At 42.6% G+C, this 15,359-nt stretch overlaps 1 protein-coding gene across 3 annotated transcripts in view; it reads right to left on the bottom strand.

Annotated features, from left to right (window-relative positions):
• The window catches only part of LOC106602375 (WD repeat-containing protein 17), a 31,136-nt gene extending 24,921 nt beyond the window's left edge, over positions 1-6,215 (bottom strand). For all 3 annotated transcript variants that reach the window (XM_045716615.1, XM_045716616.1, XM_045716617.1), the window contains exon 1: positions 5,919-6,215. The gene's annotated coding sequence lies outside the window, so the exon portion shown is untranslated. The remainder of the gene's footprint in view (positions 1-5,918) is intronic.
• Positions 6,216-15,359: the final 9,144 nt, after the last annotated feature.

Genomic DNA, 15,359 nt, shown 5'->3' with positions numbered 1-15,359 from the left:
GGTTGGTCTGGACCGGATCAATCATAGACGTCTATGTTTCACAAGTTTGAACATCAAAGTACAGCACAGTACAGTACAGTAGAGCAGAGTTCAGTAGAGTAGAGTAGAGCAGAGTTCAGTAGAGTAGAGTAGAGCAGAGTTCAGTACAGTACAGCACAGTAAAGTAGAGTATAGTTCAGTACACTACAGTACTTTACATTATAGTGTACTCAACTCTAGTGTGCTCTACTGTGTACTGTACTCTACTATTCTTTACTGTACTGTACTCTACTGTACTGTACTCTACTATTCTTTACTGTACTGTACTCTACTGTACTGTACTCTACTGTACTGTACTCTACTATTCTTTACTGTACTGTACTCTACTGTACTGTACTCTACTGTTCTTTCGGGGCGGCAGCGTAGCCTAGTGATTAGAGCGTTAGACTTGTAACCGAAAGATTGACAAGGTACACATCTGTCGTTCTGTAGAGTACAGTAAAGTAGAGTGCAGTTAACCCACTGTTCCTAGGCCGTCATTGAAAATAAGAATTTCTTCTTAACTGACTTGCCTAGTTAAATAAAGGTAAAATAAAAAATACTGTACTCTACTATTCTGTACTGTGCTCTACTGTACTGTACTATTCTTTACTGTACTCTACAGTACTCTACTGTACTTTATTCTTTACTGTACTGTACTCTACTATTCTTTACTGTACTCTACTGTACTCTACTATTCTTTACTGTACTCTACTGTACTGTACTCTACTATTCTTTACTGTACTGTACTCTACTATTCTTTACTTACTGTACTCTACTGTACTCTACTATTCTTTACTGTACTGTACTCTACTAGTCTTTACTGTACTGTACTCCACTGTACTGTATTCTACTATTCTTTACTGTACTGTACTCTACTATTCTTTACTGTACTGTACTCTACTTTTCTTTACTGTACTCTACTGTACTGTACTCTACTATTATTTACTGTACTGTACTCTACTATTCTTTACTGTACTGTACTGTACTCTACTATTCTTTACTGTACTGTACTCTACTATTCTTTAGTGTACTGTACTCTACTATTCTGTACTGTACTGTACTCTACTGTACTGTACTCTACTATTCTTTACTGTACTGTACTCTACTATTCTTTACTGTACTCTACTGTACTGTGCTCTACTATTCTTTACTGTACTGTACTCTACTGTACTGTACTCTACTATTCTTTACTGTACTGTACTCTACTGTACTGTGCTGTCCAAATTTGTGAAAGCCAATTTAATTCCAAAAATTCCATTGGATTTGGTAACAGAATTTAGAGTTTTATTCACTTGATAAAGAACTAATTGGTAGGTCTGCCATTACTTGTTACTTCTGTGAACTTTCCTTATCCTCCCTCATGAGGGAGAGAAATTAGAAAGTGTCTTACAGATATGTCAGTTTTTGGGACCGGAATTTTAAGACACAAGGCACTGTTTCTTAAACTTACAGAAGGCAGAAACATTTCTCCAAAACTAAATATAAGTGTTGATATTATTTCACTTTTAAGACTTTTTCCTGGTACATGTTTTTTAAGACCCATTTTCCATCTGTTTGACCAGAAATCAAAGTCTTTGCTTATTCCCAATTTTTAGGATGTACAATGGTTGAAAGATTTATATATGCCTTAAATAAATAAAAATATATACTCTTATCTTTTATTTGACATCCAATTTGATATGCTCCTATGAACTTCACATCCTGGTAGTCATGGATCGTTTTACATGGAAATGACCTCTTACATCAAGTACTAATCTACATGTAAGACTATGTATAGATTCAAAGCATTTCAAAGAAATGCAAACCATTTATAAGAAAGGACTGATGGACAAAAATGGATACTAAATCCTTCATCCTTTGAAGAAGCAACAAACGTTTTAATGTTTTAATTCAGCATGTTAATATACAGCCTTAAAATTCCAGTTTCCAATTCAATACGCTACAAAATTGATATTTCGCGGTGTTGTGGATACATGAGAGTGGAACAGGACTAGGTCTACATAGTTGCCATCCACACACACACACACACACACACACACACACACACACACACACACACACACACACACACACACACACACACACACACACACACACACACACTTCTGTGCCCTAAGGGGATCAGCATGATTGTCAGTGAAAGTGACTTGCAGAGGATACTGAACTAAGTCTGATTTCCTATTGGTTGAAGTCTGGTCCTGTGCTCACGGTAGACTCAATGCCACCTGACATCAACTAATCTGTGTCACAAATGGAACCCTTTTCCCTATGTAGTGCACTACTTTTGACTAAAGTCCTATGGCAAAAAAAGTGCACTACATAGGGAATAGGGTGCCATTTGGGACACAACCCTAGCCTACAGGCTACAGGAGCCATTCACTCACCCTGACACACTACTATCTAGTAAGAACCTGAGTCGTGCGTAGCATGTCAGTCAGTAGGATGATTACCCACACTCTTTCCTCTCTCTTCTCCCTGACCCTTGACCTTAGAGTGTGCGATGCCATGGATTGAGTTGAATAGATTGAATTATTTATAGTTGTGTGTATGTGTGTGTCTGACTGAGAACGCCATTCACGTTGGGTGGTGTCAGATCTGTGTTGTGTGTGGACCTACGGAAATATGCATAGTGGAAACCAAACACCTCCTAGGACCATGTTGTTGACCTGCGGGAATGGTTTATAAATGCTACCGAAATTAAACCAGAGGGACACTGTATCCCCAATCTAACTGTTAATAATGCAGATGGTTCACCACAATATCCTCCATCATTAGGCTTTCCATAACGCCGTGCTATCATTAGTTTAGTTGAGACACATCCAGTTAGAAACAGAGATGAACTCATCTGACACATGGAAGAATAGGCCAGCATCTGAACTGAGGTATTCTCATGTGATAGGTAGGCTACAACATACTGTGCAACAAAACAATAAGCCAAATCTACATTTGGAGAGCTTGGGACGATAAGGTTCTATCTGCAACAAGATGGTTCTGAGATAATTGACTTTAAGTTCAGAAATCTCATTGGTTTGAATGGTGTCAGCTATTTTTATATGGTATTCTTTTGAACCTCACAACATGAATTAGGGTATACCGCATGACTTATTCCACATTTTGTTTTGTTACAGCCTGAATTCAAAATGGATTTTTTTTTAAATTCCTCACCCATCTACAGACAATACCCCATGATGACAAAGTGAAAACATGTTTTTATACATTTTTGCAAATTTATTGAAAATGAAATACAGAAATATCTTGTTAACGTAAGTTTTCACACCCGAGTCAATACATGTTAGAATCACCTTTGGCAGCGATTACAGCTGTGGGTCTTCATGGGTAAGTAAGTCTCTAAGAGCTTTGCACACCTGGATTGTACAATATTTGCACATTATTATTTTTTATTCTTCAGGCTCTGCCATTTTCAAATCTTGCCATAGATTTTCTAGGGCAATCAAGAACATTCAATGTCTTCTTGGTAAGCAACTCCAGTGTATATTTGGCCTTGTGTTCTAGATTAGTGTCCTGCTGAAAGTTGAACTTGTGTTCCAGTGTCTGGTGGAAAGCAGACTGAACCAGGTTTTTCTCTAGGATTTTGCCCGCGCTTACATCTATTACATTTATTTTTATCCCAAAAAACTCCCTAGTCTTTGCCAATGACAAGCATGATACTCAGTGATGTGTTGTATTGGATTTGCCCCAAACATAACGCTTTGTATTCAGGACATAAAGTAACATTTGTTTGCCCCATTTTTTTGCAGTTTTACTTTATTGCCTTATTGCAACAGGATGCATGTTTTAGAATATTTTTTTATTCTGTACAGGCTTCCTTCATTTCACTCTGTCATTTAGGTTAGTATTGTGGAATAACAATTTTTTTGATCCATCCTCAGTTTTCTCCTATCGCAGCCATTAAACTCCGTAACTGTTTAAAGTCACCATTGGCCTCATTGTGAAATTCCTGAGCGGTTTCCTTCCTCTCCGGCAACTGAGTTAGGAAGGACGCCTGTATCTTTGTAGTGACTGGGTGTATTGATATACTGTACCTTCAAAGTGTAATTAATAACTTCACCATGTTCAAAGGGATTTTCAATGTCTTCTTTTTTTATTTTACCAATAGGTGCTTTTCTTTGCCAGGCATTGGAAAACCTCCCTGGTCTTTGTGGTTGAATCTGTGTTTGAAATTCCCTGCTCAACTGAGGGACCTTACACAGATAATTGTATGTTAGGGGTACAGAGATGAGGTAGTCATTCAGAAATCTTGTTAAACACTATTATTGCACACAGAGTGAGTCCATGCAACTTATTATGTGACTTGTTAAGCACATTGTTACTCCTGAACTTCCTTAGGAAAAGTGAAGCAGTGGGAATACATTGAACAGAACAAGGCTATGTCAATAACCCAATTTTGTCAAAAATACAGATAGACCCTTAAAGTCCCAAGCTCTCGGTTGGTCAACAGCTTATAAATACAGTGCCAGTCCTGTGAAAGGTGACGTATATCAGCCTGTAACTATTGTAGTCCAGCCCTGACAAAAATGAACAAAGACAAAATATTTTGCACACCTGTACAATCACAGTCACGTTGACAATCAAGAACCCTGTGGGTAACTTTAAGATGGACACAACCTCTGCATACTCAATACTAGGTTATATCAACAGACACGTCTAAACGCTTCTCTCCCTATTTCCCCAATATCATGCTGGACTGTATATAGGACAGTATGGCCTCTATTTGCTCTTCTCTTCCCCAGTACTTGGACGATACAGTGCGCAGAGCCACTAGCAGCTAATAATAGCTTAGTCTTAATTAATTCAGTCAGTTCATGTGTGAGAACGAAACACCTGTTACTCGCTACAGTATCCTCAGTGGATTCTGTCTCCGTCGTTCCTCTCCTCTAACTGACGCTGACCGTTTAGGAGATGTTTAACGACGTGGTGATTTGCTGACAGGTGGTTGATGACAGTGTACTGTGTAACGTCGGAGTCAATATGCCTGTGATATGTGGTTGTCCCACCTAGCTATGCTAAGATGAATGCGCTGACTGTAAGTCGCTCTGGATAAGAGCGTCTGCTAAATGACTACAATGCCAATGTGAAATGTTAATAGAGACCCCTGAGTATGGCACTGCTGGCTGTCAGTGTGGGGAGACAGAGAGAATTCACCTGGGAACGCAGTGTTCCGCTGCGTGCAAGGCGCCAGTGCAAAACGCAGAGCAACGTGTGATAACATAAAGCACAGGTGAACATGAGGATTGTATGCATTTGCCATTCAACACATCAACATGTCGTTGGCAGTGCTAGGCTTTTACTTACATGAAACACTAGGCAACAGTACGTTAGCACTGCTGTCTGATGGATCAAACTCATCTGCAATAATAGCATTCAAGCTAAAACCACCAATATAATGATTCACATGCTTATGTGTAGAATAAATAGCCTTTTTGAGTAAACTCTGCATGCTACACTCTTGTCCCAGATTTACTGTAACATACCAGGTGGACTAGGCTACTTTCTTAGTTTATCCTACCCCCTATCATAGTAGCATAAGCTGCAACTACATTACAATACCCACTCTGTCCAAGAGCATGACACGCGCAGCGTGTAAATTACAAGCAAGTTTATCCTGCATACATGACACAATGAGTTGACATTAGGGTTGTGGACCGAGAGTTCCAGCGAGTTACCACAGTATCTAAGGGTGAGTCGGCGACTCCACTCCAGTCTATTCAATACGATTAGCCTAATAACCCCCACATGGTTATGTATTTATGAGCTAATTAAACCACAAAGGATGTTTAAAATACTACACTTAATCTGTCGGAGTTCCTGCATATTTTAGGGACGTTTTAAAATCATTCCAAGTGGAATAAGAAAGTGCCAATCTTGAGTCTCCTTACCTTCGGTGATCCTGTCAGTGGACAGCGAAGTGGTGCTGAAATCGCTGCTCAGACACAAATTGTCAGAGAGTTGGAGGACGTAGTACGGTCAAATAGGCTTTGCTGCGACTGCAACGATTGGCTACTTCAGCGGACGGTTTTAGCCACGTTGTTGCTTTCTGGACGTCCATTGGTTGTTTAGCCTGACAATCAAAGATACCAGGCGTCAGTTTCACGGTTAAAGGCATATCAGTGGTTTATTTCGAGTCATCTTGACCAGTGGGCGGTGCGTAGCCGCCATAGATAGGCTTCGCCAGATTGTAGTCCGTCCAAAATAACTCGATCAATTTCTATTCCATTGTTACAGCGTTCGAAATAGTCACGTATTCTAATTCGTAATTCCAAGCACTGTGTGTAATGATAATGGGTATAGCCTACATTGGCTACAATACATTTAGTTTTGGTGTTCCCTATCATGATCGTCTTATGTAATATAAGTCATGTATAATTTAAGAAAATCGGTGGGAGTTGATTGACTGGATAAATAGACGTTATATGAATAGATATTTGGGTAATTCAAAGCTGATGGTAGCCTATACAGTACCACATTGCTTTGTGAAAGATTCAGATTAAAAACGAATAATAAATTGGTAAACAATGTGCCTGCATTTGTGAGTAAAAAGAGGAAGGGTGTATAATGCGCACCTAGCAGAATGCACCAAACGGAAAAACAATATTGAGTACGATTCCCAATTATAATGAACGATACATGTGTCCTACTACGAAATGACCAGAAGATAGCAGCACTACTCTGGCTAAAACATCTGTCGGGTTGTTTTTGAGGCTACTGTAGGAGGGAAACTCTGTTTAGTAACAGCAGTGAAAGAATGAGAGCAATGTGAGTGTGTGAATTTACACGACAGGCGAAGGCTGACGGATCAGAAATTATTGAAATAGACTGACACGACTTGTGCACAGATGCAATGTTGCGAAATCTAAAGCTCAAAAAGCTACATTTATAATGTAAAGAAATATTGATGGAATCCGACATTAAATTATAATTACAGTATAAGTAATTCAGTATATAATATATTTTTAGCTATAATATTTGTGTACAGAAATATGCTATTCGCATCAGGAGAGTAGCCAATAACAGGAAAGCAATTCACATGCAGCACCATATCATTCATTATACGTGCCTATGGAAGGACTAGATAGAGACGTCATTTCCCCTAAAATTGATAAACAACAACCACAGGAAGGGGTGGGTGTGTATATGTATGTATGTGTGTGTGTGTGTGTGTGTGTGTGTGTGTGTGTGTGTGTGTGTGTGTGTGTGTGTGTGTGTGTGTGTGTGTGTGTGTGAGAGAGAGAGAGAGAGAGAGAGAGAGAGCAAAAGAGAGCAAAAGAGAGCTAAGTTATGCAAATAATAGTGTAAAATTGCGGACCCATAGTAGCCAAGGAAGATGTAGGAAGGCATAACTTGTAACCAGGTCTTCAAGTGCTGAATGGTTTATTTACAGCGAGGGAGTGGCGCAGGTTGTCCAATGTCCATGTTTAGGCTACGGTGAAGAAAATATTAAAAGACACAACTCTACATGACACCAAAAAAGGAAATTGACTCACAGACATAGCTGAATAAACCTTTGACGGTAAATAAACAGTTAAACACAAATCCACTGCAGCTCAAAGCAGCACAGCCCATCTCCACGAATGCAGAATATGTAAATGCACAAGGCAACTGGCTATCCCTTCCCTGGACAATACCACCTTCAACCTTATAACCAAGTAAATAACCAAGACCACAGGCAAAAATAAACATTTTAGGTAACATGTAATTCAACTTGGGTCTGTTGCAGAAATGCAGTTCTTCTCTGCTTCCCTCATGTCAAAATAAAAGTCCCCAACAAGTTCTTGCTTTTTTTGTGCAGGTATGGTGCACGTGCATGAGGTAAATGAAGAGAAACTGAATGGGTCTACAACAGACCCAAGTTTAATAATACGTTCCATTAAATGTTAGTTTTTTCACTTTGCCTGTGGTTTGGAAAGTCGATTTGATTTATGTTCTATCAGATGATTTTTTTCTAAATCCCCCCCTGCATAAGGACCAAGCCTACTGACAGTTGAAATTGAATTTTATTGAACTTCTGGCTTCCGGTGGACTATCCTGTTTTTTTGGCAAGCTAATTCCTAGCAATGCTAGTGTATACTAGCATTGCTAAAAGCAGCTAAGGTCTAGGCTGATAACATCCCCAAAACAGTCTGAGAATGTTTCTGATAAAATCTATTTATTTATAAAAATGTTTCAGATGAGATATCCTTACAATGTTCTAACGTTCACAAAAATGTGGTGCACAACATCTATAACAACCACCCCAGAACACTCCCACAAAATGTATATGTTTGTATAAAATATTTCCCCACAATGTTCACACCAGACTGTTTCCACAACCTAATGCAACATTCTGGGAACCTTCAAAGAAAATACTAAATGTGTTCTGGGAACGTTCTTGCAATATCAGGCGAATGCTTTTGCACCCTAAAATAAATATTGTATAACTGGATAGTTTTTGTGCTTTGGGAACATGTCTTTTGTGATGTCCCCACAATGTTCCCACCAGACTGTTCCCACAACCTAATTCGATATTCTGGGAACCTTTTTAAAAAACAGCTTAAATGTGTTCTGGGAACATTCTTGTAAAATCAGGTGAGTGTTTTTTGCACTCTAAAAGAAACATTGTACAATCATCCGCACAACAGGACAGTTTTTGTGTTTTGGGAACACATTTCTTGTGATGTCCCCATTTTGTTCTCTTCCCACAACTTAATAAAACATTCTGGAAACATTTAAAGAACAGATGATTAAAGGTGTTCTATGAACATTCTTGCAACACTAGGTGAATGTTTTATACATATGTTCTATAATCATCACCAAGACTGGACAGTTTTTGTGTTGTGAGAACATTTGCCGCGCCCTAACGAATGCACCAGTGCGTCAATCGACTTTAGAGGGTTACTAACTATTTAGCAGTGTTATGGCTTGGGGGTAGAAGCTGTTCAGGGTCCTGTTGGCTGTTGGTTCCAGACTTGGTGCATCGGTACCGCTTGCCGTGCGGTAGGAGAGAGTCCATGACTTGGGTGGCTGGAGTCTTTGACAATTTTTAGGGACTTCCTCTGCCTGGTACAGCCAAGATGCTATCAATGGTGCAACTGTAGAACTTTTTGAGGATCTGAGGGCCCATGCCAAATCTTTTCAGCCTCCTGCATGGGAAGAGCCGTTGTCATGCCCTATTCACGACTGTGTTGGTGTGTGTGGACCATGATAAAGCCTTAGTGATGTGGGCACCGAAGAACTTGAAGCTCTCAACCTGCTCTACTACAGCCCTGTCGATGTGACTGGGAAAGTGCTCAGCCCTCCATTTCCCACAGTCCATGATCAGCTCCTTTTTCTGGCTGATGTTGAGGGAGAGGTTGTTGTCCTGGCACCACACTGCCAGGTCTCTGACCTCCTCCCTATAGGTTGTCTCATCATCGTCGGTGATCAGGCCTACCACCGTTGTCATCCTGCTCCTTGTAAGTGGCAGCTCTAGCCTTTAGCTCAGTCCGGATGTTGCCTGTAATCCATGGCTTCTAGTTGGGTTATGTAAGTATGGTCACTGTGGGGACAACGTCATCGATGCACTTATTAATGAAGTCGGCGACTGATGTGGTAAACTCCTCAATGCCATCATAAGAATCCCAGAATATATTCCAGTCTGTGCTAGTGAAACAGTCCTGTAGTTCAGGATCCGCTTCATATGGCCACGTCCATATTGTGCGAATCACTGGTACTTCCTGCACACTCTTGGCATTCTCTCAACAGGCGTCACCTGGAATGCTTTTCCAACAGTCTTGAAGGAGTTCCCACATATGCTGAGCACTTGTTGGCTGCTTTTCCTTCACTCTGCGCTCCAACTCATCCCAAACCATCTCAATTGGGTTGAAGTCGGGTGATTGTGGTGGCCAGGTCATCTGATGCAGCACTCCATCACTCTCCTGCTTGGTCAAATAGCCCTTACACAGCCTGGAGGTGTGTTGGGTATTTGTCCTGTTGAAAAACAAATGATAATCCCACTAAGTGCAAACCAGATGGGATGATGTATCGCTGCAGAATGCTGTGGTAGCCATGCTGGTTAAGTGTATCTTGAATTCTAAATAAATCACAGACAGTGTCACCAGCAAAGCACCCCCACACAATCACACCCCCTCCTGCATGCTTCACGGTGGAAACCACACATGCAGAGATCGTCCGTTCACCTACTCCGCGTCACACAAAAACACGGCGGTTGGAACCAAAAATCTCAAATTTGGACTCATCAGACCAAAAGACAGATTTCCACCGGTCTAATGTCCATTGCTCGTGTTTCTTGGCCCAAGCAAGTCTCTTCTTATTATTTGTGTCCTTTAGTAGTGTCTGTTACTTGAACTTTGTGAAACATTTATTTGGGTTGCAATTTCTGAGGCTGGTAACTCTAAATAACTTATCCTCCGCAGCGCAGGTAACCCTGGGTCTTCCTTTTCATGTGGCGGTCCTCATGAGAGCCAGTTTCATCATAGCGCTATGTGGTTTTTGCAAATGCACTTTAAAAAAAAATCTAAGTTCTTTCCATTTTCCGGGTTGATTGACCTTCATGTCTTAAAGTAATGATTGACTGTTGTTTCTCTTTGCCTATTTGAGCTGTTCTTGCCATAATATCGACTTGGTCTTCTACGAATAGGCCTATATTCTCTATACCAACCCTAACTTGTCACAACACAACGGATTGGCTCAAACACATTAAGAAAAAATTCCACAAATTAAGTTTTAGCAAAGCACAACTGTTAATTAAAATGCATTCCAGGTGACTACCTCATGAAGCTGGTTGAGAGAATGCCAAGAGTGTGCAAAGCTGTTACCAAGGTAAAGAGTGGCTAATTTGTAGAATTTGTTTAAGACTTTTTTGGTTACTACATGATTCCATATGTGTTATTTCATAGTTCTGATGTCTTCACTATTATTCTACAATGTAGAAAATAGTAAAAATAAAGAAAAACCCATGATTGAGTATGTGTGTCCAAACTTTTGATTGGTACTTGTATATTATCCACGTCCTTGCACAGCCACAACTCCAAGAAACATAGGATATTACAATTATTCACTTCCCTTTGATTGGGTAGTCTCAAACGGAGCTCATTTAGTTTGTTCTCCAGTGATTGTATGTTTGCCAATAGAACGGAGGGTAGAAGCGGTTTATGAACTCGCCGACATAGTTTCGTCTCCGTGCCCAGTGCCCATACGTCAGCTTCTCTCACGCCGCCTTTTTCTTTTCAGAATCTCTGGGATTAGGGCCTGGCCCGGGGTGAGCAGCATGTCCTGCGCCTCCGATTCTTTGAAGTACAAATCTTCATCCGAATGAGGTTAGTGATCGCTGTTCTGATGTCAAGAAGCTATTTTCAGTCATAGGAAACGATGGCGGAAACATTATGTAGAAAAAAAGTTAAGATCAGCACAAAAAAAACACAAAATAACAGAATTGGTCAGGAGCCCGTAAAAGGGTTGCTATTCATTGCTGCGCCATTCTCTACCAGTTGTCTGTGTGGTTGGTCCTTCAGCTGGTGTAAATGTTTGATAAAATATCGACAGGAAAATATTGTTTACTTTACCTTTTAGAACGCTGGTAGCATGCGCAAAACCATGTAAACACCAGCAAGACTTCAGTTAGTATGCATGCATTGCGTGCATGAACTTTCGTCTTGGGCACGTGCCTTAGCTGATGAGCAAACAAGTATTGATTGCCACGCACAAAGACCCATGTTTAACTGACGCAAGCAGTAAAATTAGATTTAAAAACAGATGAAAAAAAACACCTTATGGAACAGCGGGGACTGTGAAGCAAAACAAACATTGGCACAGACACGTACATACGCACACACACACGATAACATATGCACTATACATACACATGGATTTAGTACTGTAGATATGTGGTAGTGGTGGAGTAAGGGCCTGATGGCACACAGTATGTCATGAAATCTGTGAATGTTTTGTAATGTTTTTAAAATTGTATAAACTGCCTTAATTCTGCTGGATCCCAGGAAGAGTATGCTGCTTTAGGAGGAGCTAATGGGGATCCATAATAAATACAAAATACAAAACAAAATGTTTTGAAGTCGGTTTAATACTACTCCCAAGTGGCGCAGCGGTCTATGGCACTGCATCTCAGTGCTAGAAGCGTCACTACAGACACCCAGGCTGTATCACAATCGGCCGTGATTTGAAGTCCCATAGGGCGGAGCACAATTGGCCCAGCGTCGTCCGGGTTTGGCCGGTATAGGCCGTCATTGTAAATAAGAATTTGTTCTTAACTGACTTGCCTAGTTAAATAAAGGTTAAACAAATAAAAAAAATCCATAAATATTTTGTCTCAAATTTCGACCTTACTAAGAACCAATCAGCAGAATATGTTTATTCAACATTCATGACAGACAAGGGAGTGGTAACGGCCGTCGTCGTAATAAAACCAAGGTGCAGCGGAGAATGTGTATTCATTTTGAATATTTAATAAAATGAACCACTATAAACAAAACACTAAACAGCAACGACAGCAAACAATCCTGTCTGGTCAAAAATGAACGAAACAGAAAACAATCACCCACAAAACCCAAAGGAAAAACAGGCTACTTATGTGTGACTCCCAATCAGCAACAACAAACTACAGCTGTGCCTAATTGGAAGCCACACGGCCAAAATCAACAAAACAAACCAACCTAGAAAAAAGAACATAGAACGCCCACCCAATGTAACACCCTGGCCTAACCAAAATAAAGAACAAAAACCCCTCTCTGTGTCCAGGGCGTTACAGTACCCCCCCCCAAAGGTGCGGACTCCGGCCGCAAAACCTGACTCTGAAGGGGAGGGTTCGGGTGGGCCTTCTTACAGCGGCGGCTCAGGTGCGGGACGTGGCCTCCGCTCCACCCCGGCTGGCGGGCGATTCTGGTTGCGCCCGGTCAGGCGGGCGGCTCTGGCGGCTCTGGACAGGAAGGCGGCTCTGGCGGCTCCGGACAGGCGGGCGGCTCTGGCGGCTCCGGACTGGCGGGCGGCTCTGGCGGCTCCACACTGGCGGGCGGCTCTGGCGGCTCCGGACTGGCGGGCGGCTCTGGCGGCTCCGGACTGGCGGACGGCTCTGGCGGCTCCGGACTGGCGGGCGGCTCTGGTGGCTCCGGACTGGCGGGCGGCTCTGGCGGCTCCGGACTGGCGGGCGGCTCTGGCCCAGGACTCACCAGGCTGGGGAGACATGAAGGAGGCCTGGCTCTGGGCGCAGGCACTGGACTCACCAGGCTGGGGAGACCCACTGGAGGCCTGGTCCGTGGAGGAGGAACAGGCTTGACCAGGATGGGGAGACCCCCTGGAGGCCTGGTCCATGGAGGAGGTACAGGACTGACCAGGATGGGGAGACCCCCTGGAGACCTGGTCCGTGGAGGAGGCACAGGACTGACCAGGATGGGGAGACCCACTGGAGGCCTGGTCCGAGGAGGAGGCACAGGATAAACCGGCTGTGGGGGAGCACTGGAGTTCTGGTACGTAGGCTCTTTACCCACACTCCAGGCTGAATGCCCACTTTGGCCCGGCATGGGCGGAGCGCAGGCATTGGGCGAATTGGGCCCTCCCAGCGCCCTGTAGACACAGTGCGCAGAGCCGGTGCAGGATAACCTGGACCGAAAAGGCGCACTGGAGACCAGACGTGCTGAGCTGGCACAATCCGTCCTGGCTCGATGCCTGCACTCGCATGGCACTTGCGGGGGGCTGGCCTATAGCGCACCGGGCTATGAACATGCACTGGAGACACCGTGCGCTTCACAGCATAACACGGTGCCTTACCAGTACCACGCTGCTTCCGGTAAGCACGGGGAGTTGGCTCAGGTCTACCGCCTGACTCTGCCAATCTCCCGGTGTGCCCCCCCAATATTTTTTTGGGGGGGGCTGCCTCTCATGTCTGCTGCGCTCCCTCGCTTCATACCAGCGCCTCTCAGCTATCGCCGCCTTGATCTCCCACTGCGGGCGGCGATACTCCCCAGCTTGAGCCCATGGTCCTTTACCGTCCAGCAATTCCTCCCAAGTCCACGATTCCAGATAGCTCCTCTCCTAGTTCTTCTCCTTGCACTGCTCCTTCCTCCGCTGCTTGGTCCGTTTTTTGGTGGGTGATTCTGTAACGGCCGTCGTCGTAATAAAACCAAGGTGCAGCGGAGGATGTGTATTCATTTTGAATATTTAATAAAATGAACCACTATAAACAAAACACAAAACAGCAACGACAGCAAACAGTCCTGTCTGGTCAAAAATGAACGAAACAGAAAACAATCACCCACAAAACCCAAAGGAAAAACAGGCTACTTATGTGTGACTCCCAATCAGCAACAACAAACTACAGCTGTGCCTGATTGGAAGGCACACGGCCAAAATCAACTAAACAAACCAACCTAGAAAAAAGAACATAGAACGCCCACCCAATGTAACACCCTGGCCTAACCAAAATAAAGAACAAAAACCCCTCTCTATGTCCAGGGCGTTACAGGAGTTTTCGTTTTTTATTCTATGTAGCCTATATGTGCGTGGCTATGCCATACCGTCAATGGAAAGCTTCACCACAGTCAATGGAAAGAATCACCACATTCGGGACAAGCCTAGGCCTAGTCTGATTAATCAGGCTGTAATACACAAATATTTGGTATACAGCCTGAGACATCAGGGTTGTGTGCTTAAATTGTGTAAATGTTCCTTACAAGCAAGAATGTTGAATATAATTATATTTAAACGTACTCTACTGGTTGTATGTGAGGTTTCACCTGCTGCTCGAAACTTGAGACAAATTAGAGTAGTGTTATTACTCCAACTTTCAGTAGCTGGTCTGTATATCGGTTTGTACTTCCGGTTTTTATTTTCATTACTGATTCAATTTGCAAACAAACACTTGCACAATATGGCCGAGCCTAACCAAACCACAGACCAAATGGCAAACACTTCCAGCTGATTGCGAGGAAACATGCTTCGGCTGACTACATCACCTGCAATGAGTCAAGAGATTTAATATACAAACGAAGGAACCTACCAGCGCTGGAAAAAGTCTAATAAACAACACGTTCAACCGCCAAAAGGACCAATAGCATGTACAACGTGTAAAGTAACCTCAAATATAATTTCATTCAACATTCTCTCTCTCCCTTGCAGAGACTATTACAGCCACTCTCCGTAGAGAATATTACAGCAACTTTTTTCACACTGATATCGTGGAGTAACCATGGTAACAGCTGATGTTTAAGCATGCCTAGGCCAACCTCCTACCTGTTTATAACGCAATAAGCTACAACCCAAGCTAGGATACCCCGAGTACTTTATTGATTTATTGACCATCTAAATTCACAACTTTGTGGTGTCTAATGTAAAAA

Source organism: Salmo salar, chromosome ssa04 (genome assembly GCF_905237065.1).
Source record: "Salmo salar chromosome ssa04, Ssal_v3.1, whole genome shotgun sequence".
Lineage (NCBI taxonomy): Eukaryota > Metazoa > Chordata > Actinopteri > Salmoniformes > Salmonidae > Salmo > Salmo salar.
This window is presented reverse-complemented; position numbering and strand designations above follow the sequence as displayed.